This window comes from Tachysurus fulvidraco, chromosome 2, assembly GCF_022655615.1.
Source record: "Tachysurus fulvidraco isolate hzauxx_2018 chromosome 2, HZAU_PFXX_2.0, whole genome shotgun sequence".
NCBI classification, from domain to species: domain Eukaryota; kingdom Metazoa; phylum Chordata; class Actinopteri; order Siluriformes; family Bagridae; genus Tachysurus; species Tachysurus fulvidraco.
In genome coordinates, this window is record NC_062519.1 from 9084806 (window position 1) to 9108920 (window position 24115).

A 24115-nucleotide genomic window follows, 5' to 3' on the forward strand; every position below is an offset into this window, starting at 1 on the left:
ACCCACTACATACACCCACCCTGAGCGACAAATCATCCCCCTGAGATGGAGGAGGAAAACCAGCAGGAAGATGCCACTTTGTATTAAACGACAGGAGGCAAGAGGATGGAGACACTGACAGACTTTCAAGGACACCCACTCATTCAGGATGATTAGTGACTATCGGACCTGAGCCCCAACATTGAGTCTTTCATAAAATGCCAACTATTAATTTTTTCTGTCCTACAATGGCATTCAAAGGTTAAAATCCTGCCCATAGGTCATGGTTATGACATGGTTAGTGTCTGTAGTTTGCTTCTGTAGTTTTGCACTGAAACTGCAATAAACAACTGATACTCATCAGAGTCATGCAAGCCCCTTTATCCTAGTTAGGCTCAGAAACACTGAGCATGAGCCCGTAATACACCCTGGATTCTATGCCAAGCGCAAACGCCTACACATTTAAACAACTATTCACACCTAGAAGCAATTGAGTGCTGAGCTGAGAGGAAACTGATGGAAACCTATAGAGGCACAGTAAGAACATGAAAAGACCCCAGAGGCTACCCTCTGTGCCACCATGCTTCCTTTTATTTCTGTACAAGGTTATGTTCATTCTTCAGTAATCAATCTTTAATCTTTAATTAGTCTTATTCTTTAATCAAGTGTAATCAAGATGCCACTTTAAACTATAATGGGGCTATGTAGATTACCAGTAAAGCTTATAAGTCAAAATCATATGCTACTTTCCATCTTATTTGTACAATGTTCTATCAACAAAATATCGTCAATTGGCTAAAAATTTAATGATTAAGGGTTCCATTTTGATTTCCTTTCTCACTACACTCACTTTATTTCCCATTTGAGAAGCTCGTAGCTTCTCATAGTACTTCCTGGGTTTGACTCTTGATTTTACAAGAATCAAGATTTTACCTTGTTTACAAGAATGTTTTCTCTATTTTAATGTTGTCGGCTTGAGCTCCCACCCCCACTATGAACATGGTGATGATTAATGGATTACTCTTAACAACAGACATTTCATGAACATACGGTCTTCAGTAAGCAAGTAAGAAGGACAGAGTTCTTGAGAAGGCAAACAATACCACAGAGTTGCATATGGGAGAAAAGCAAGCCATTTAGAATCTGAGAAATGGGGGAATATTGATCAACTGCACCACTATTGGGGATAGCTAATACAACATTTTGTAATGTCCAAAAGAAAGAAAAAACACTGGTGTGCTAACAATCAGATATCGATCAGGTTGGTTAAGGACACAACAGCAGTGATACTGTATCAGTCAGTGATATCAACAACAACTCCCACTGGGCATTGTGAAATTATCACAATCCATCATTTGTAGAAGACTTACAGAGGAGAAACACAGAGGCCATACTGCAAGATGTAATCATCTCATTAGAAGTAAGAATTGAGACCGCAAAAGTTCTGGAACCAAGATAACATCTAACAAAGTGATGGAATGCCAAAGTGTACAGAAAGAAAGGATTTGCTCATGATCCAAAACACAAGCTTATAGATAAGTGGAGGTAGTGTCATGGCTTGGGCTTGCATGACTGCATCAGGAATGGACTCCACTATTTTTATTGATACTATCATTATTGATGATGCACCTCTTGATAATAGCAGCCGAATGATTTCAGAAATCTACAGAAATGCAACAGAATTGCATCCAATCTAATTGGTTGGACCTTCATCAAGCAACATTAACATGGCCCAAAACACACTGGCAAAACAACAAAACTTCAATAGGGGAAAGTGGAAGGGTTTATACTGATCAACAAACTTGAGTGGTCTGCCACCAAAAGTGGCATTTTCTAAATTGTTAAAGCCTAGATTCAATCCTTCGCTAAACCGACGACAAAGCTAAAATGGTTGTTCGTGTGATCATTTCTATACATGTTGGAATAGTCAGGTTGTTGCACAGCAGAAGTGGGAGAGGCAGTCATGGAGATCAGAAAGAGTCTCTGCATATCAATGCAGCTCCTCTCCTCAGCCCAGAGCTGCAGTGCACCAAAAACTCAGGATGCAGAAAAAGCACACAGACGCTAAGCAAACTTCCATAAAGAGCTATCGATCTTCTCAGTCCGCGTGCAGTTGAAGGACTCTGTGAGAAAACTTTATGACATATACAATATTGAAGTGTAGACAGCTTCAAATCAAGTTTTATAGCTGCAGTTGTACATTACATTGATTGAGAGTCACCTGCATGTCCTGGTTTTCAGAGCTAAATATTCTGACGCAACGATCTACCTTTGAGAAATGTCCAAATTTGACATACTGCTAGCTTTTGAGAAAATGTGCTCATCAACAGTTTGGCATATTGCATGAATCATAAAAATGTGGTCCAATGATAAAAGTTTAAAAGGCCCTTTTCAGAAAGTGTTATCTACAAAAGTACCAAACATCTACAAGTGAGCCAACACCAAGATCTGAGATAGTAAACATAAAAATCTCTTCATCAGCATTGTCTACTCTGGTGGCACTTGACCCTTGACCTGAGTAATTTAGCAGGAAATATTCTCCTCTTCAGGTCGATGACATATCAAGGTCCCTGGAGTCGTTACCTGATGATGAACGACTTCTGCGGCACAAGGACAAGCATAAACTGGGATCTTATTGCTCATCTGTCATCTCAATCTTCTCAAATAAACATACAGATTTTGGCTTCATGCGGTGTGCTACAATAAAACTGGTTTAACTCTAGAGCTGATCCGAGCTAAGCACCGTAAAGCACTTAATATAAAAGTAAAGCTAGAGAAAAGCTCTACTAATATCAATTCTGCTTTTTTATTCTGACAGATATTTCCAAAAATATTTCAATTCTTGTTTTACATAATGCTCCTTTTTTTTCTTAAACCCTACAAAATCTTGAGCTTAAATATGGTGTAGTTTTCTGTACTTAATAATAATAATAATAATAATAATAATAATAATAATAATAATAATAATAATAATAATAATAATAATAATAAAAAACGGCAGTCGGGTCATAAATCCCTGAGTTGTTTATATTATAATTTGGGGAGAGGTTGGGAGTGAAGACTGCAGTATCAGGATGCTGCTTGTATTTTTCTTTCCCCCTCCCTCCATTCCTTCCCTCACTCTGACCTTGCAGCTGAAGGCAGACATGCTGTAGAGGGAGGAAGTGAGCAACCTTACCGCTACTCACTTTATCAGAAAATTATCTCCAGAGAATGACAGGGAACCTGTGCTGTCATTTCATGACAGGTTCCCATCACACACAAACAAGATTCACCTCTAGCCAATGACTGAAAGGTTTGTCTGGAAACTTTGTCTCCACAGAACTCTCTACACAGTTAGCTAGATTTTAGGCAACGTAGCTTCTGCAACCTATACAGTGTATACTACCACATTATGTCTTCCTGTGACCTGCTGTTGTTCCAACTGATACTAATTCAAGTCATTTATCTTTAAATTCATTGCTGAATGGGAAGGAAAAACAAACCTAGCAGTTAATAGCATATTCACTGAAGCTCTAGGATCTCAAATATTCATCCAAATTATGAAATACTATACATACTAACACAGTATACACTATTCGCCCAATTATCTTTTTATTTTATTTGTACATACTGGTGTTCATTTGATAAGCTGAACTTTACCTTCACTGATGTTCTGAATCTGTAATATTAACATCAATTTGTTCCTTTTGCAGCAAAATACGATTCTAATTAATATCTTCCTAAGGTCTGGGTTTTAAAGTTTCAGAAATGTGTTGTTTCCTTCACATGCTGATGTTACAACAGCATGCATTTTTATGCTCTATAAATTTTAAGCTCTTTTTTTTCCCCCCCAAGTTTCAGAATGACATTAGCAACATTACTGCCTCAGTTCCTTTTGACTTCTCAGTAATCTGTGGCAATAAAAACTACTAAAAGCCTTTTGTGATTTACACTCAAACAACTTTTATGACCAGCAAAAATTCCCACAGATTTCAACATAGCAAATCCTGATGTGTGGGAAAAGCAAGAGCATCGAGGCTCTGCAGCAGAAAATGTCTACCTATTAGTGTTTTAGCACGCCTCATTTCCCAAAGTCTCCTGTGCAAACCTGACAGTGAGGCTAATTCTATCCCTACGAAAGCCAGTTATTTGCAATGATCACAATGCAGGTGGCTGGCTGCATTTCCATGTAAAACCTGGCAGCCAAAATACAGGCATTGTATTCGGCTACATTTGTGCCGCTAATTGTATCTTGACTGACGAGTGACCAGAACAATTCTGATCTTCACCCACTCTGAAACAAGAGAAATAAGTGACTATTCACTGAACGGTGTATTTTATTTCATGATGTATCACTGACACTAAAAGAGCTGATTGCATTTAACAAGCTGTTCCAGACAGAACACAATCTACAACAGTCCCCTCCGAATGTATTGGAAAAAGTCAGAACAGTTCCTTTGTTTTTGTACTGAAGACATTTGTGTTTGAGAACAAAACATTAATGAGACAAGAGATCAAAATGTCAGCAGAATGAGCAGACATGTAAGCCCAAGCTATCAGTCTGCGCTTGACTGATGAGCTTGTATGTTTTAGATCATGAGCATATCCTTACTTTCTCTTTTCTTCACACTTTTGCCTTTCTATCTCTTTTGGTAACGTTTAATCTTGGTTCCAGAACGTTGGTGGATTATCTTGATTTTTATTTCCGACTTCCAATCTGGCCCTCAGGGCAACAAACTACACCTTGCAGTCACATATTCCAATATTGTTCATCACTTAAAAAATGAGTGTGTTCAAACAAAAGGTACATGGTACCTTTTTTTACATGGTACTCATTTTTTACATGGTACCTTTTGTTTGAACACACTCATTTTTTAAGTGATGCTCGTAATGACAAATCAGTGCCATACTGATCATTAAATCATTTCATAGATCCCCACAGCACCTTCAATCAAACAATGAGCTCAACCTATCGCGTCTATGATACATTTGTGTATGTGCTAGATTGTGATTGCAATATTAAACGCACAGCCCATTAAAACATGTATATGCTCTCACAGAACACTTTAATAGGACACCTGGACACGGGTATTCATGTTTTATATGTAATATAATCATGCAGATACTGACAAAGCGCTTCAGTAGATGCGCACCTCAAACGTGAAAATTGGGAGAAAATGTGATTTAGATATTTTAGAAAAGGTCCATTCAATTCATTCATTAATTCATTCATTCATTCATTTTCTACCACTTATCCAAACTTCTCGTTTTATTTCTGTAGTGCTTTTAACAATGGACAATGTCACAAAGCAGCTTAACGTAGAAAATATTATGTACGTCGCTCTGGATAAGAGCGTCTGCCAAATGCTGTAAATGTAAAATATATAGTTACGAATATACATTATAGTTTTAATGCATGTTGTAAAGAAACTGGACACATCCCAGTTATAATGTAACAGAAAAACACCCACAGAAGCATGTTCTTAAGTATAATGAACATAAAAAACTGTTTGCATGACTTTGGTTTACAAATTCATTCATTCATTTTCTACCGCTTATCCGAACTACCTCGGGTCATGGGGAGCCTGTGCCTATCTCAGGTGTCATCAGGCATCAAGGCAGGATACACCTTGGACGGAGTGCCAACCCATCGAAGGGCACACACACACTCTCATTCACTCACGTAATCACACACTACGGACAATTTTCCAGAGATGCCAATCAACCTACCATGCATGTCTTTGGACCGGGGGAGGAAACCGGAGTACCCAGAGGAAACCGGGTAGAACATGCTAACTCCACACACACAAGGCGGAGGCGTGACCCCCAACCTTGGAGGTGTGAGACAAACGTGCTAACCACTAAGCCATCGTGCCCCCCTGATTTACAAAAGTAAACATTTAATTCATGGTGTCATTATAATTTAGCTAACTTTGAACTCTAACATTTATATATAGCTAGATGTCATATGTCTTTGGTGTCCATGTGCTTTCCGTGTGCTGTAGCCGAGTGTAACTGATTTACAAGGAGTGCTGCTATTATATCCTGAGTGGGTGCTAATTAGCTGATTATCTCAGTAATCTTTTTTGATTTCATGGGATTCGAGACAGGTTGCCGAGGTCAAATTAATGAGCAGAGTTGGTTCTTAAGATATATATGTTCTTCTTAAAAGTGAGGACATATCAGGTAACAAGCACAATTTATTATTTCCCACATAGAAGAAAAACAGACAGACAGATGATCTGTTCTCCCAATTGGTCAGATTGAAACGATCTCAATATGGTTAGTTTTTGATTAAAGGTTGTAAGGTTATGAGTGATATTTGTACCTCTCTTATTACACTGATGCCATTAAGTAGAGGTGAGTATTGCGGATTTGCTTAATGTTAGATGAGGTGGGAAAACTCATCCGCAGGCTGAAACACAAGCTAAAACCCATACCACAAGCATTTAACCTGAAAGTCCATCCAGCACTCAGAATCCCTGCCTGCTTGAATTTTGTCCAGGATTTCATGTATTGATTTTTAGTCAATGCTGAGAAAAGACATCCCACTGGGAAACCCTTGGTTATGACTGGAAAGGAAAACTTACTAGGGTTATTTTTATGTCCCCCTCTATATTATCTAAAACCAGTTTAAACCAGATGTTTCTTCTCAGTCCTTGCACAACTGGACAACCTGGCACCACTTGCATGATAAATTGGGTGTATATATTCATAATTTGGAATACATTTTGAGACAACATCTAAAAAACTTGTCTTTTTTGGCAGGGAGCATGCAGTAGGGTTCATTTTAAAGCTTGAACAGATAGGGAAACACCTAACACTTATGTAGCATGCTCTTACCATTTAACCAGGTTCTCTTGTACGAATCCCAGTACAAATAGACCAACAAGCATACAGTACTTAATTGCACCAATGCAACATTATTTTCTTTTCACATTATACAGCCTGACATTGTTTTAAACTGGTCACTGCTGTTTCAGTCTACAGCCAGTAGCTGCGTAGGAAAGGTAAATAATGTGGATTAGAAGAAAATCATGTAGCAGTCACCAGTCAAACCCTCCCCTCTGCTTTTCCATTTAAATTCACACTAAACTTGGAAGCTTTTACAGCAGCACTGTAAATTTTGTATGCGTAATGTTTTTAAGACATTCTAAATCATGCTACTGCAAAACAAGATGCTTCACCAAATAACTAAAGTAAATAAGGGCTTTCAAAGATTCACAAATTTCTAGAATATGCATGTTTGACATACTCCACTGATGGGAGATTTAGAGCTTGGAAAAAAGTGGGGGGGGGGGGGGACCTTCTAGTTGCTAAGCAACAGGGTAGCCCGAGCGAGCAGTATGAACGATGCTTGTGACTGAGCGCGAAAAGAGCTTGAACAGCACTCCAACCCTCGAAATGGTACACTGAGCTAATAATTAATACAAATTCACATGAAGATCATGAGCTTAGTGCCCCTGAATTCTACAGTTCTGCCTTACACAGAGGACCAGAAAACAAAGGGCAAAACCATGCTAACATCACTTCAATCACATCTAGATATTTCTTCTTTTCGTTCTATAGTCCTGTTTATATCCTAAACACTAGTATTTGGGGAAACAATACTTGTTATTGTAGGTCATTCTTACAAGTAAAGGTTAAAAATTGTTAACATAATGTCTGGTTTGGAAAAGTTTATCTGCATCACAAAGACAAAAAATGGAAGGTCATACTGTACCATTACCTGAATAACTACATACATATTATTCATTTCAAAGTTCCATCCAAATATCCATCCAAATTAACATAATTGGTAAAGATACCTTTGTATATACAGTAAGAAAAAGCTTTCATGGTCTCTAGGAATCTCTGTTTTCTATTTTTGAAACCAAGCACTGGATGAGACTGGATCTAATGCAACAACATACAGATTACATTTACTTGGACTTGGTCAGAAAGAAAAACTATGCTTCAGGTAAATTATTCAAAGAGTAATTAGCACGTGTCCCTAGATGGTTGTGGCCACAAGCCATACAACCCCAGGCCTATAATCAATAGAATAAACAAACATACGTCTAGAAAACTCATCCCACACTAATAGTAGTTTAGTGTTAATATTGAGAATCACTGGCATGTACACTTTACCTTAGCCACAGGGAATGGGTCTTGTTTTATATCCTGTGAGGGGTATCTTCTCTCACCTTTGGGTCTTTTGCCAGTGGCCTGCTGGGAATTTGGGTGAATGCAATGTGAAAACTTTCCTGTTCTTGGGATGTCCCTCTTCACAGTAGTTCCCCTTTCAGCTCTTGTTTTTTTTTGCAGGTCCTCCTTCTCCTTCCTTCTAGATGTTTACCCTGAGTCCTGATTGCAACATCTTCCACAACTGTTTTCTTCTGCATATCTATTAATACTACACTGATGTTCATTCACTATTAATTGCTTATCTGCCTGGATTTAAAAAGTCCAACAGGATCTTAGCATGTGTTTTTTTTTTTTTTTTTTTTTTGCCACTCTGCATTTGAAACTAGGAGTAAAATTGTTCTCCTGGAATACGATTGTTGCTATTTTTGGTTTCTGACTGCATCATTCACTGCTACTAGGTGCTGGATTGTCTCAGGGGTATATCTACACTGAGTTGCCAGGTAATTAGGCACACCACTTTTGTGCCTGCACTCACTGGTCATTTTATTAGGTATACTTACTACACATGTGCATTTTATATGTAGTGTGCATAGCATAATATGGGACAGAAATGAAATTTCTGTCAGTCATGCCAACACCCTGTCCATCAGTGTACGGGAAACATCAAAGAACTGACCAGCTTTTTAACCACAGCGTAATATAATATTCTATCAACATTTCTGAGGGAAAACTAGAGTCGGAGCAGAGTTAAGTGGAAGCCAGACACACTGCCTGGTCAACAGAGTGTCATCATACAAATAATATCTGGCTTGTAGTTATCCTGTGGTGGTTCTATGGCGATATCTTTCCATCAATGGACAGGTTAGAGAGGGGAGGACAAATTGTGCAAATGACACAAAAATTTCAAGAGCCAAATACCATAAAATGCCTACCTTACAAATGTCAAGATAAACAACATGAATTAATGTTGACAACAGATACGTTTTCATTCTTTAACCAGTGTACGTAAAAGTATGTTATGCGTACTGAATTGGTTTATCCTTTACTTTTTTCTGCCATGTCACTAATCAGACCAGAGAGAGTAAATTAATTGAAAAATCTAGAAAAATATAGTGAGACCTCTCAACTTCCTGAGCTAGTGATTCACACCAATTAATTTTCCCCTTAATAATAACAAGTATTCCAAACATGTATGTGTGTGTTTGTAGAAGTCAATATTCATTATTTATTTAGATTTAATAACTGTGCAGTTCTATAATACTAACTATCATGTAACCTTGAAAAAAGCTTTATGCTTGTTACACTGGTTATATTTTAGACACCTGGACATCTGATTTATCATTTACTAAATGAGCACCAGTGCACTTTCATTATGTAAATGTCATGTAAGTCAGGATGTATTCACTAGACCCCATCAAACAGCTTTACTGTACTGCTAAGCACACTCATGTTAATGAGCTTTGTGTGAGCATTCTCCATTAGGCATGAGCTGGCATTTCTTACATAATATACGGCAAAATATTTGACATTCTCTGTTTTATAATCAGGATTCAAAATTTTATCACTATACAAGCATGACAGTCATTTCAGAAAGCATTTGTTGTACTAGTCTGTACTATTGAAAATGAGCATTATGACAGCAGTCTTATTTGCTAGAAAGATATTGTGATGATATGGGTGCTTTTAGACATATTATTATCAACCATGAAAAAAGATATATAAATAGTGTGATGTGCATATATAATTTTTACACATGCCAGTTCTGTAGGCTTGAAAATAAACTGAAATACGAAGCCTTATTACCTGACACACAGCTTTTAGCTGCGCAGTCTGTCTGAGACCAGGAAAATAACTGGTACCAGAGTGTCGTTAAAGTGAGAGATCCTGCAAGAAAAGAGTCATGCTGCTACTGATATAAGAGCTACTCTGACTGCTGCATCGACAAATTAGATCAGGATCATGTCAAGGGCAAAGCACAGCTTCATCCTTCCTCCTTCATAAACACATAAGAGTAAAAAATTTAAGTCTGGTTCAGATCCACATCAAGCAGTGTGCTGATGGCTAATGAGGGCTTTCAAGCAATAGGTGTGACTGCTTAACTGACAAAAGGGGCAAAACCTACTTTACTGGGACTCTTAGACATGGGGCAAAAGCTACTTTACTGAGAGTGTAGACAAGGGCACAATACTGTACCTACTTTACTGGCATGTAGACATGGGGGCAACACCTACTATACTGGAACTGTAGGCACCAATTCCATGCTTTCTGTACCACAGACTGTAGGTATAGAGTCCACGCCTACCTAGGCACAGAGACAATACATACTTTACTGGGCACTGCAGGCACAGAGGCCACACCTACTTTACCCGGTTCTGCAGGTACAGAGGCCACACCTACTTTACCAGGTTCTGCAGGCACAGAGACCGAAACATCTTTACCAGGTTCTGCAGGCACAGAGACCGAAACGTCTTTACCAGGTTCTGCAGGCACAGAGGTCACACCTATTTTTCCAGGTTCTGAAGGCACAGAGCCCATGATGCCATCTTCTTTTTTGGGATGTCTGTATCTGGGGGACCTTTTGTCTATAGCTGGGAGATATTTGGTATTTCTTGTGCAGTTATTTCTAAAGTATGACCTTTATTGTTGCATTAGAAGATGAGTAAAGGCATGGGTAATGGGTGATGGTTAATGTATGAGTCATGTTATTTTCAAGAACCAGAGCATCCTTGTTTCTGAATGTCAGGCAAATATGAAATGTTATGCAACTTTAATGTGGTCACAAATTCTTGTTCATGCTGACCATTTAACAATCACACTTCATTGCCGTTTTGCTTAGACAGAAATAATTTAAAACTCGTCAACAACACTTGCAGAGTGATTAAAGAGCTGAACACGCTGACCAGACTCACACGCTTCTTGTTGTTATGGTAACACTGACACTAAACCTCACTCCATGCATGTGCATTACTTTGGATTGGATTACATCTAGCATGCATATAAAAAAGTGTGTCCAGTTTAGGATACATATAATCTTTTTATTGGGAATCTGCAATTGAAATAAATTCATTTGGATTGTTGAGAATCTTTTCTTGTAAAGAAAATCAGTGTAAATGGCTTTGAGAACGAAAGCAGCTTAATTGCAACTGATTCCTTTAAGAGTTATAATGGACTTAAATTCTTTGTTTACTTTAATAAAAAAAAAACTAACCATATTGAATATAAATAAGAGACTTATGATTTCATTTGAATATGAAAACCCAAATGGTCCTGACCTAGTTACAACACCTCCACAGCTTTTGTATAATCTAGATCTCTCTCTCTCTCTCTCTCTCTCTCTCTCACACACACACACACACACACACACACACACACACACACGCGCGCTGATAAATCGCTAATGTTTACGTGTCTGTTCTGCACTAATATTGTTGCCAGTTATGCAATATATAGTGATTTAAACCTTTAGATGTACCATTATAATATTTTCATCCAGTACACGTAAATGTTATTTGCTTTATTTTCCCTCAAAATACTCGTATTGCAATCAGCAGGTTATTATTTAGGCCTGTTGCCCTAAATACAGCTGATTCTCTGAAAAACATATAATCCACCACCTGGCATCACCATGATGGCTGATAATGCCGGTACTTTTTGATTCTACAAAGCCTATCATAGAGCTCAGGAGATCTATGTAGATCAGAAATCTGAGTAGAAATTGAGAAATGATATGTATGTTCATTTATTGGAATGTTTGTGACTACTAGTTAAATACAATTTGTATAAATAGTGAGATTGTGAGTTTTAATTTATTACCATAGAGTTTATGCTTCATTTTAGTCAGAGAGTGAAAAAAATAGATATATCAACAGGCACATTCAACAGACACATCAGCATATTAGCACCTGCTAACCATTTTCTAAACTTATGTTAGTATGTTTGTTATGCTGTACTATAAAATAGGGGTTAAAGTTCAGAGCAGAGGTATTTAAGGCCGCAAGAGTGCTGCCAATATTAATTAAACACCAACTGACAAGCCACTATGCAAGGGACAGAGGGCTGTCAAAGTAGGCACTGTGCACATTAACAAGTTTTTATAACTGCATAGCAGTTTGGAGATTAAAGGCACAGCAAAAATAGAGGAGTTAAAGGCAGAAATGTGAAAATACTGTATGCACATTTCAGACAAAAGACAATCAGAAAGTCAGGCTACACGATCTCTGACTTCTTTCTCTAAACTGCCCTGTAACAATACCAGTTCTGGTGGAACCTAAACTCCTCAAGCAACAGAACATTTCCAGGTAGAGCAATTTTTTCATATATTGCAACTTTGACCTTGCCTTCATTAACAGTACCTTTACACCCTGCCTTTGGGAGAACAGAGAGAGCCGATCACGACGATGAGGCGCACTTCATTCTGCCCTCTCTCTTGCAACACATCACGTAGAAAACATACAGCAGCCTTCACACAGCTGGTGTGGATTGAAACGCTTGTTAAAATGGAAGCTTAACTGCCGTGTGCTGTAAATGGGCTTAAATGGAGACAGAGGATGACATTACATTGCCTCAGAACAACAGTAAGACAAATATTCACACATACACTGACAAACCACATGAAAGCAGAGAGCAACCAGCTGCAGTGATTCCAGACAACACTACGGTTTCCATTTTAAACGATGTTTTAAATAATGTACAATGACATGTTTTATTTAAAAAAAAAAAGAAACTTCACTTAAAGTATGAACATCAGTGGCAGTTTCAAGCCACTTCTCTCTGGTGGAAAATTTACGATGGTTAATTATGGTACTTAATCACAACCATGAATTTACTGTGGAACAATGGTACCTATATTACATATTTACCCATGATGCTACTTTAGTGTTTTGTGATTAGAAGTCATCCTTTTACTACAGTGAAATTCTTTTCTTTATATATCCCAGCATGTTACAGTAGGAAGCTGAGCTCTGACCTACAGTATTACGGCATCCCTGTAGCATTGAAGCTAAGGTTCTTCCTTAAGGACCCAGCAGTGGCATCTTGGCTGATCTAGAGCTTGAATCACCAAACTTATAATTGCTAAAGCAGAGCCTAAACCATTGAGCCACCGTTATACATATGGTTATATGGATTTGTTCGGATTTGGTTACCGAATATGTTTTTACAGCCTCTGCAATATGTTATAGTGGAACATAATCAGAACTGGAGAGAAGTGAGTGCTGGCAGCTGACTGCAGTTTGAGTTTAAGTAAAAAACAGTGGTGAGTTAATGGTGGATGTTAATGGAAAGAAAGGTGTTAAGTCTGTAGAGACTGGTGGTAAAACTGTTTTGAAGTCTGATTTACCAGACTGCCAGATGCAAGCATGTAAATGCACTGTTGGACAATGGATACTACTTTGTTTTCCAGCATGAGCGTGCAGCATGAAGAAACAAGTTAAAAGTGCGTGTCAGAGAGCTAACTGTGTATAACTTGTAACTTAAACCACTGATTGCGTTTAAATCAAAAGAATATGTGTTCTGTAAGAAGATTCACTCACAGTTAGAACATTAAGACTGATGCAGTTTGCTGGTGAACTGTCTGTGGAAAAAACGCACAAATAAATGGCAAATGCAGAGAATATCCAGGTCTCCCTTATCCAGCAAAAATAGTATTAGTAAATAAACAAGTACCAGGTAAGATTTTCTGTATTCTGCAAGCCTGCTATTATGTGCATATACTGTAGTACATTGGCAAAAGTTTATGAAAATGCTAATATTACACACATATTTGCTTGATGAACATGCTATTCCAGATTTAGTCCTTGGTTGTAATGTTGTTATAATAATCTCCAATCTTCTGGGAAGGCTGTCCTCTAAATTTTGTAATGTGGCTTGTGAATTTGTTTAGCCATAAGAGGATCAGTGAGGTTAAACCTAGATGTTATGTTAGTACTGTAGGTCTGGTGTCAGTCAGTGTTTCAAATTATCCCAAAGGTGTTCAGTGGTGTTGAGGTCAGGGCTCTGTGCAGGACAAATCATGCTCTTCAACAGAAACCTTGACAAATCGTGTATTCATGGCCCTCACAAGATATCATGCTAGAACATGTATGGGGTTATCTTCCTAGGTTGAGTGAAAGGAAACTGGAAGGCTTTAGCAAATAAAGACATCTTGTACAATAGTGTGCTTTTAACTTTGAATCTATAGCTTGAGGGAGGACCACATAGGGTGTTATGGTCAGGTGTCCACAAACTTTCTGCCATGTAGTGTGTAACATAAACCTTAGGGTATCCAGGGTATATTCCATCTAGAGCTGGATTGGATTCCCAGGATTGGTAACCAAGGTATCTGGGCAAAACTAGTCAAAGCCAGAGCTGTACTATAGTAACCACAGTTAGCTTACTTTTGGTAAAGGTTTGTGTTTAATTATATTATAGTAGAAATAAAGAAGCTAACTGACAGGATATTTGCTACCACAACGTTAGTCTTTTTAAAACTTCTAGTAGTAAAACGCTTAGTAGTAATTCATCTTTACTGCTGTGTTCATTTAGCTAGCAATGTATGCAGTTAACTGATTTACAAAAACTGAAGATTAATAGTTTCTCATATTTACTGCTTTACTCTACATTCCATTCCATGCAAGTTCAAATTTTCGACATGGTTGTGCTCCTATACACACTGTAACACATGCTTTTTCATTTGAGCATTTTGATTGGTCCCCTTGGTGCAACCGAAGTTTTCATTAAATAAAAGCCAAACAACATTTATCCGTCCATCTGCCATGAATCGGAACTCCGCCAGAGGTGGGGATCGAGCCCAGAACTCCATAGAGAGCTTGAACGCCCATGAAACAGAGAATCAGACCCAAGTGCAGGATTAAAATCTAAACTTGGAGTTTTATTGATTGAAACAAAACTAACGAGACGATTTGGATGAGAAATAAAATAAACAGAACATAAATACCTGGATACTGAAAGACGTCACTTGAACTACAGAAGACAGGACGAACTACAGATAAACATTAGTTTGCTCAAAAAAACAATGCAACATTACACAATGACTTAAGTAAAATAGGTATAAAAGGACAGGCATATATAGGGCAGAACATTAGGATAAATGGGAAACAGGTGACAAGGTTGGAAAAAAAACAATAGGAAGAGGTGTGGCTTTGGCAAAATTTGCCAAAACTCCCTCTGGTGGTCTGGCAGGGAAATGTTCCTGCAGTTCCTGATACCATCCGTACACTACACCAGTGATTCCCAAACCCTGGTCCCCGGACCAGTACCGTTCCGTGGATCAAACGGGCCGCCCAAGTAACATTAAATTATTTCAATTTTATTTACTGTGGTGTATTTCTCTCGGATTTGTGAGACTTTCCAAGAGGTTAACCGGGAGCTGAGAGACGTCACCTAAAGCCGCACCAATACCGCGCATGCGCAAAATATCGGGCAGGTTTTAGGTGACATCTGGAGCTGAGCGGCTGCAAGCGGCAGTGGCGTTGTAGCTTTGGTAGAGAAAAAGTGTGTATCGCTCTCCTGTCTGTTCACCGGTACTTTCTCATGTTTAACAAAACAACGGAATAAACTGGACATAAGCAACTTCTAAAATATAAACAACATCTAAAATATAAACAAATATCAACGTCCCCCTCCCAGCGGGCCGCGGTAAAATGATCAAACGTTGACCCGTCCTCGGTGATAAAAAGGTTGGGAATCACTGCTCTACACCACTTATCTTACTGGGTCATGGAGAACATGGAGCCTATCCCAACAGATTCGGGGAACAAGGCAGGGTTGCCAGACTACCACTGGGCACAATCACACACACATTTACACACCCATTCATACACTATTGACACTTTAGATATACCAATCAGCCTGCAACCCATGTCTGGACTGAAACTAGAGTACCCAGAAAAAAGCCCTGTGTCACGAGGATAAAATGAAAAAACACAAAGGGCAGAGGTGGGAATCAAACCCCCAGCCCAAGAGGTGTCAGGCAAACATGATCTACAACATTTAATTCAATTAAATTAAGTAACAATGTCAATTTTAATAGTTCATACAACAGTGCAGAAAACTTGATACCGAAGTTTACATGTTGCAATTTATGCACACCTAGATAAAACACACAGATAAAATAGAAAACATCCATAAATGGTCATAAGGCATCCTGATTAGATAACCAGATTATAAATAAGGTCTGAACCAACTAACATAATAGAGGCAACATGATTTGTAGGTTGCTGGGTTGTGTCGTATTACGTGATAAGCTTCAAATTTTTTAATGATTTGCTTAAACCAGTTACACCCATACTAACATGCCAAAAAAGATGTACTAATATTTATATTTTCCTACTTCAAGCACTTCAAGCAATTGCATGCAAACCTAAAATTTAGTGCATGTTGTAGGTCTACAATTACTAACAATTGCCCATCTGTCATCCCTCATCTACCCTGTCTACCAGTGGAAAGGGATCACCATTACAAGAACACTGACCAGATGTCAGTCCATACACAGAACAGCAACAACACCACCTCTGTATTGTGTGTGGTCCTGATGTGGCAGCATTGATGGGATTATAAACATCACAGTATCACTGCTGGATTAAAAAACAGTCCACTAGCGTTTAGAACTGAAGAAAGAATAATTAGCACTTTCCATGCACTAGACTGTGGTCAGTACTGGGGACAGTTTTATTACTTTTTGATAACTGTAGACTAACTGTAGTGTGTGTGGATGCGTTATCGATAAAATGGTTGCATATTAAAATTTAATGGAGAAGGTTTTATGTTTTCAAGCGACACTTGAATCGCTGTGTCATCACAAAGCCGAGAGCCGATTTCTATCACACACGTACCACTGAGACTTATTACAGGCAAACGGGGCATCCCGAGTTCACAGCCTAATGGCTCCCCCTGGGTGTTTGCAGACAAAATAATTGTAATTCCACATTTGTCTCATGGTCACTGCTTATAGATGTTTTTTTAATTAAAATAAATGGCCTGGCCAGGTTTTCTATGCAATGCTTTTCCTTTAGAGGCACAATAAAACAATGGCTCCGTGTGGAATTGTAGATTTAAAACATCAGGACAAGCACAGAGGTCCACTGGTATAATTTTTCTGTATGTACTCTAGGCAGTGTACCATTGACCACAGCATTATTAGTACCACCAAAGTCATACAGAAAAACTGAATAATCACAAAGAATAATCTTTAACATTCATGTCTATTTAAGGAAATGATTTTGAATCATATTTACAGACATGAACGTTTAAGATTATAATACGGGGAAGGCTCACAGTTATTTATTTGGCATGTACTTTGATGCAAAGCAATGTAGACAGTCCGGTCCGAGTGTAGCCCTATTAAAGCTGAACAATCATGAAAAAATACTGCACTGCATATTTGAATATTTGAATAATAATGAATTATTCCACTTGCTATTTATTGGCACTAGTGTCAAAAATCACTTTAACAAATAATAACGAAATCATTATAACAAGAGTTTTGCGCAGTTAAAACACAGCTTTTATTTAACAGGCTACAAAAGTAGAAGACTGGCTCCGGTTCCACTCCAGTCAGTCAATAACAGGCAACATGCATAAAATCCTACAATAGAAAGGGAAAAATGAGATCTCAGAGAACAGCAGAATGGTTGTTGAGGACAGATTTGCAGATTTCAGTCATTCTGTTCTATGATTTTTACAAAATAGAGTAAAAATTAAAAGCATCCAATAAGCAGGAGAAAGGTGAAAGGGGGACGGTAATTAAATAACCTACTTTAAATACGTACTCTTTACAAATGTGTTGAACAGAAAAGAACAGCAACAGGAATCTGAAGCTACAATGGGCACAACAGTCTTATAGAAATGGGACAGTTTGAAAATAGATTGTAAAAGCATCACCTGATCTGATTAATATTTGACTTGAGCCTGCATTTCATAAACCCAAACTGCCTTGTGTCATAAGCCCAGCGTGGTGGTGGTGATTCTATGGTATAGAGAATGTTTTCTTGGCACACGTGTACAACGTGACACTTAATACGACTCAAGCATCGTTTGAATGCTATGGACTTTCTGAGTATTGTTGCTGAACACGTGCATCTTATAGTGACAATTTACACATAAACATATAATATACTTGCTCCTTCCAGCATGATAACGTGCCGTGTCACACAGCCATCACAAATCTGCGTGTCAACAAGTTCAGTGGATCTCAGTGGCTTCCCCAATCTGAATCTACTTGAGCACCTTTGGGATGTTGCAGGACAGCATCTTTGCAGAATGAACTAGAATTATTTGTGGTAGTATGAGACGCATCTAAATATTAGTATTACATTATACATATATTGTATTCAAAACTTTTCTTAAAAATAATTTTATTATCACAATTTATAATATTTTCCTTAAATATCACCTTCAGTTTGTTTTTTCCCCCCAGTTAAGCTTTTCTATTTTCAACAGAATTATATGCTGGAATTTATCTGGTACAGAGACCCTTAGAAGACATCAGTCCCTAATGATCCACAAATTCATTTTATAACTCTTATGTAACTCTTTGCCTCCCAAGGGTACATATTCAATGCTTATGTGATGATTATTATTAACAGCCAATTAATTATACACTCGCACTGAACCGAGTAACCCCTGACTGGATCCTATTATTAGGAGGTAGCCCTCTTATGGCCCACTGCAGTCAGTTCCTCACTGCTGTCTGCTCACTGTGCCCTGATAGTATCTCACTCTTTAATGGCTTTCTAAGCTGTTCTTTTGAGTCGGCGCATTAGCATTAGCATTATCAAGTTATTTACTTTCCGAGCCTCTTTTCCACTGGGCTGCATTTTCCACTGCTCCAAGTGTCAGAAACCACTGGCTGTGATTTTCCATTATTCTCCACAGCGCGAGCTGAGCATGCGGCAACCCATGACTGTCCAAACACAATGAGCAGAAACTCCCAACTGAGAAAAATGATTGCTAAATCAGCTCGTTTTTGCATTCGTTTTTATCTCCCAGTGAAAAACTAAACCAAACCCGAATCGAAAGACAGCGGCTCAGAAGGGTGCATCGCTCTAAAACACATGGGCCCAACTGAAATCAACACAAGCACTGACCATATGATTTTCCTTTTGGTTAATTAACATTCACAGTATCAGTATTACATTTTCATGATTGTTTCCTTTTCCCATACACTTGTTTTTATTAAGCAACTACAATTTGCTTTCTCAGAACTCTCACAGGTGAACAGAATTATGGGAATGCCTTCGGTGAGAGAAACCTATGCAAATCTTATTCAAACAAATGTTAACTCCAGAGCAGAAAAAGTGGCAACTGGTGGACATAGGATTCCATCTCACAGTGGTTAGCATCCAACACCTTAACCACTAGGCTACCATATCCCCATCTAAGTGATGAGGATAATAATGTGTTTCGAATATTAGAATTATTATACCAAATAATTTGGATTGTATCTGATTGAATCTGATTGGCTGAGCCATGTTTATGGCTGATATTCAAGCTTTACTACTGAAATGCCAAATCGCAACTCTTTTTGTCTTTTTGTCCTCTTCAGCTTTGCCTCATCTTTTACCTCGTCTGTGTGTCGTCATTATGCATCAAATTTAACTATTATAACTATTACTACTATAGCACTTTTACCATTGCATGCCTTTTATCACAATTTATAGAAAGACTAATGTCATTCTTTATCGAATGATGTTTTTATGTCATTAACATCAAGAAAGAATTAGTAGCTAAATAAGTTAGTCTAATAATAAGAGGAATGTACTACTGTATTTAATAATGTATATTAATGCATTCATTTATTACATTAGTTTCCATAGAAACAACTTGCTTGGGGATTTGTCTGATAAATACACCACAAACAGATTACAAAATCGTGTTTGATGGTTTACATGGTGACTTTCTGTGAGCAGATGTTTATTTTGCATTTTAGCAAAAGGGTAAAGTCTCCAGAGTCACAGCTTTGTACATTTGGTAAATTTAACAGACTCTGTGGTTTCTCAGTAATAGGCTGTGTTTAATTATTTTATAATCTTCCAGCAAGAAAAAAGAGAGTTTGGTGAGAGTACAACTGTACAACTGGATAAAGTTTTTCAAATTCTCAAAAAGTCTTTAATAAATATTCCAGGTCATTAAATGTAAATATGAATGGATAAAAAGCCCAAGGTTATGTTGTTTAATTGTTTAAAAAATATATATAATTGATAGCAAATTGCTGCCCTACCTGAGGCATAAAAACATTTTGTGCTTTTATTGGAAAACTATCAATTTTGGGGTAGTAATGCACATACTACCATGTCAGTGATTAGTTTTCTATATAAGCCTGTCTAATGTACGTTAGTCTTTACATAACATCGCATTTTTTAAATATTATTAACTTATAATGAATGTTTTAGAATTAAATATAATAAATATATAAATACATACAATTTATTTATGTATATTCTTATTTTTAAATTATTTTATTTATTTGTTTTTTATTTGTATTTTATTTATTAAAATTCTATCTATCTATCTATCTATCTATCTATCTATCTATCTATCTATCTATCTATCTATCTATCTATTAACTATATATCTATCTATAACTATATATTAACTGACTACAATCAGTAGTTGTACAAGTATCACAAACAAAAAGAAGTGATGTGTTAAATGAAGTTCTATAATAAGAATCTAAGAGTGATTGAATTCTATTCATTTATATATACTGTACATACTGTATATGTTTGTCTCAATACATTTTTAACAATGTAAAAAATGATCATTAAATATGGACTTTAACCCTTATAGAACGTCTGCAGCATTTACATGAACGTGAGCAATACAGATTCGCCCGTATTTTTAAAGTCAATGACTTACTGTATGCTTACTGAGATTCTGTTACTAACTCAGTTCGCACTACACATAGCGCAGGATGTTCAAATTATTTGTCGTGGAATCAATGGTTGCATTGGTCCCCTCTAGGACACAGGAGCCACAGGAGGCCTTGTGTCACCTACAAACATTATGCTGGTGTTACAGACACTGTTATCTAACTGCATCAGCACACTCTCCTCAAGCCCTCGAGAGGAAATATTGATTGCACCTCTGGTGACCTTACAAGCTAGTTTGATCATCACCATAGAGACATGGGAGATTACCCAGAGGTCTCAGCCTGCAACTGCTATTAAAAATAAAACACGTCCAATCAGACAAACACCCCATTTACATATATAATATAAAATATATAAGATATAAGATTTATAAAAAAAAAAATTCTCACATATTTGTCCAACTTGAAATGATGAAAATAATGTAGAAATCATTCATCGAACTACAACAGCTTCATTTCACCTGAAATACAATTTTAAACACTTTCAAACACGACAAAATGAAATGTTTTATACATGTAACCCTTTTCATTTTTACCGCTTTGTTACAGCATCCACCATACTGTACTGTATGGTTGATTTATATTTCAAATTTCAGCATCAGCACCAGACAAACAACAAACAAATCAACAACAGAAAACACAAATTCTAAACCTACCGAGATACTGAAATTTAATTTGGTTAATTTTTTTAAAAATATACTGTCGACATTTTTATGGCATTTTTTTTTTCAGTTGTTCAGTCGTACATTTTTTTAACTGAAGTACTTGAACTGTGATCAATGATTAGTCTTATTTGTCATAAAATATATGAGATAATTATGTTCCAATATGCAAATGTTGGCCACAGAGATGTATGTATCATAGGAAGGGGATAAAGCGAGTAGGATTGGGACATCTTTAATTTCACTTCACTTTCTTTCAAATGTGTGTTGTTGTTTTTTTTTATTGTGGAACTTCCTCCACATGTCATTTATAAATCGATAAGGAAAACTGTTTTCTATAAGAAGCCAAATCCTGCCTCTCACTTTTCCAAATCACATTTTCCTCATAAATGAAGCTAAATCATTCGGGTGGACTGTTATGTAAATGCTCTTAATGCATATTTATGACACTGAAGCCAAGTTTTCCTAAGTGGTGCAGTCGTGTCTTCAATTTTTTGTGTATTTCAGCTCTTATGTAAATGCCTCAGTTTCCATTTCAGGGCATAAGAAGCTGTGAGTTCCCATGCACTTCTACATCAAAGGGTAAAAACAGAAAAGAAATGAAAATATTGTCTTTACACTTTTTTCAGTCTATTTTTTTTTCACAGGCTGCGGAAGCTCAGGTCTCGAGAGAACGTCCAGACAAATCTCAGACGTGCAGCGGTATAGCTGTGGGTTAAGCATCTACCTAATGTTCAAATCTGGGTCATTTCTCTCTCTCTCTCTCTCTCTCTCTCTCTCTCTCTCTCTCTCTCTCTCTCACACACACACACACACACACACACACACACACACACACACACACAGTGCTAGTTATAGCTGACATTATGAAACCAAGCAGACTGAATATGTATCCAGACACTTTATTGATTTATATGAAAGCAAAAAACAGCACTACACCATCCCTAGTCCTATATACATCATTCCATCAAATTCAAGGAGGAAAGATTGTTTATGAGGACAAATACAAAAAAAAAACAAAAAAAAACAGAAACACACACTGCGGCAGAATTAATTCCAAAACTATAATATCCTGAAGACAGTGTACGCTATTCAATTTTTCTCCCCAACAGTACAGGAATGTAGGATAGTGGCATGATAATCGATATTATTTTATTAATACGATTATTTATAACAAATGTATTTTTTTATTAACAGCCCTTTCTTTCACAGCATACACAGCAATCCTACATTTGTTTGTTTGAGTGATGTAATTAAAATGTAATTCAATTCGAAGCACTAGCAGATTCAAATATATTGTGTCGAAATGATCATTTTTCCTACCAGAATTTTTACCTACCATTTGTCATGGCTTATGATCACAGTATTGATTTTTTTTGAGAACATATAGTGAGTTATGAGTAATGTAAATCTAAACCTGCCATGTTATTTGTCTTATTAACATTAAAAGAGGGACTGGGGGCTGGTGACTGTTTGTAGCTGTTATAATGAAAGTGATAACAGGAACTAGCCGATTTTGTAGATTTTCAATATTAAACGGATAAAAACTAAGTAGAATTCTGACTGACTTTTATCACAATACTGGATTTTAAATAGTTACACATTTAGGATACTTTTTTTTCTGAAAGAATAAAAATCTGTTCAGATAATATCTGGCAAGACATATGGATTACAAACCTAAATCTAAATCAACTTAGCATTTCATTCGACTCCAGTTTAAAGCTGTATTCATCTGTAAATGAACATGCAGCACCCAGGACCATAAACAAGCAACTGCTTGACTAAAATCTCACTCCCAACCGTTCAAAATTCTACGAAACCAAATTAACCCAGTGAGAATAAAGAAAGTAAAGCACTTACTCTGCAGCATCTCAGGCCCATGGCACCGATTACATGAACATCCTGTGGTTGTAGGAGACTAAAAATAGCGTGGCGTCAGAGGAGCTCGGCGCTTTTCCATGCACACAGTGCATCTGTGATGAGAAAAGCGTGCTGGGGAGGCCCGAGGCTGGCCACGGCATTCTGGGTAAAAATGGCAGTGCAGATCTAAAAGCTCAGATCGTGTAAGGTCAAAGAGAGAAAGAGAGAGAGAGAGAGAGAGAGAGAGAGAAAACAGCTGCATGAAGTCCATCAGGTGACTGCATGGTCACTGTATCTCTCCTCTCTCTCTCTCTCTCTCTCTCTCTCTCTCTCACATTGTCTCATCAGAGGTTTCCGTTCCCGCACCAGCCAACACAGCTCTTTGCATTATCCTCAGAAAATCCCGCATAATCTGCGTCTTGAAAGTCATTATGCCGTAAACTATCGAGTGGATTTGCGGAGGCACAGCGCTAGTCAGAAACTAATCCTGCGTATCCGTTTTGGAGAAAGTCTAAAGGATGGATGCCTGTCATATGGAAGGGTTTTGAGAATTAATCAATGACCTTTTCCTTGGGATTTTGGGACTATGTCTGTATTTAAGCCAGAAAAAGCAGAGTTTTATTGTTTTAAAGTGTTG

The 24115-nt window shown here is 37.4% G+C and overlaps 1 protein-coding gene across 3 annotated transcripts in view; it reads right to left on the bottom strand.

The window, feature by feature from the left end:
- atp2b2 (ATPase plasma membrane Ca2+ transporting 2) overlaps positions 1 to 24115 on the bottom strand; it is a 159450-nt gene that overhangs the window by 110819 nt on the left and 24516 nt on the right. Inside the window, exon 1 of one of the 3 annotated variants that reach the window (XM_027165458.2) lies at positions 23479 to 23597. The exons of the other annotated variants lie outside the window; for them this stretch is intronic. The gene's annotated coding sequence lies outside the window, so the exon portion shown is untranslated. Of the gene's footprint in view, positions 1 to 23478; positions 23598 to 24115 lie in introns of those variants that run through there. 3 annotated transcript variants of the gene reach the window in all.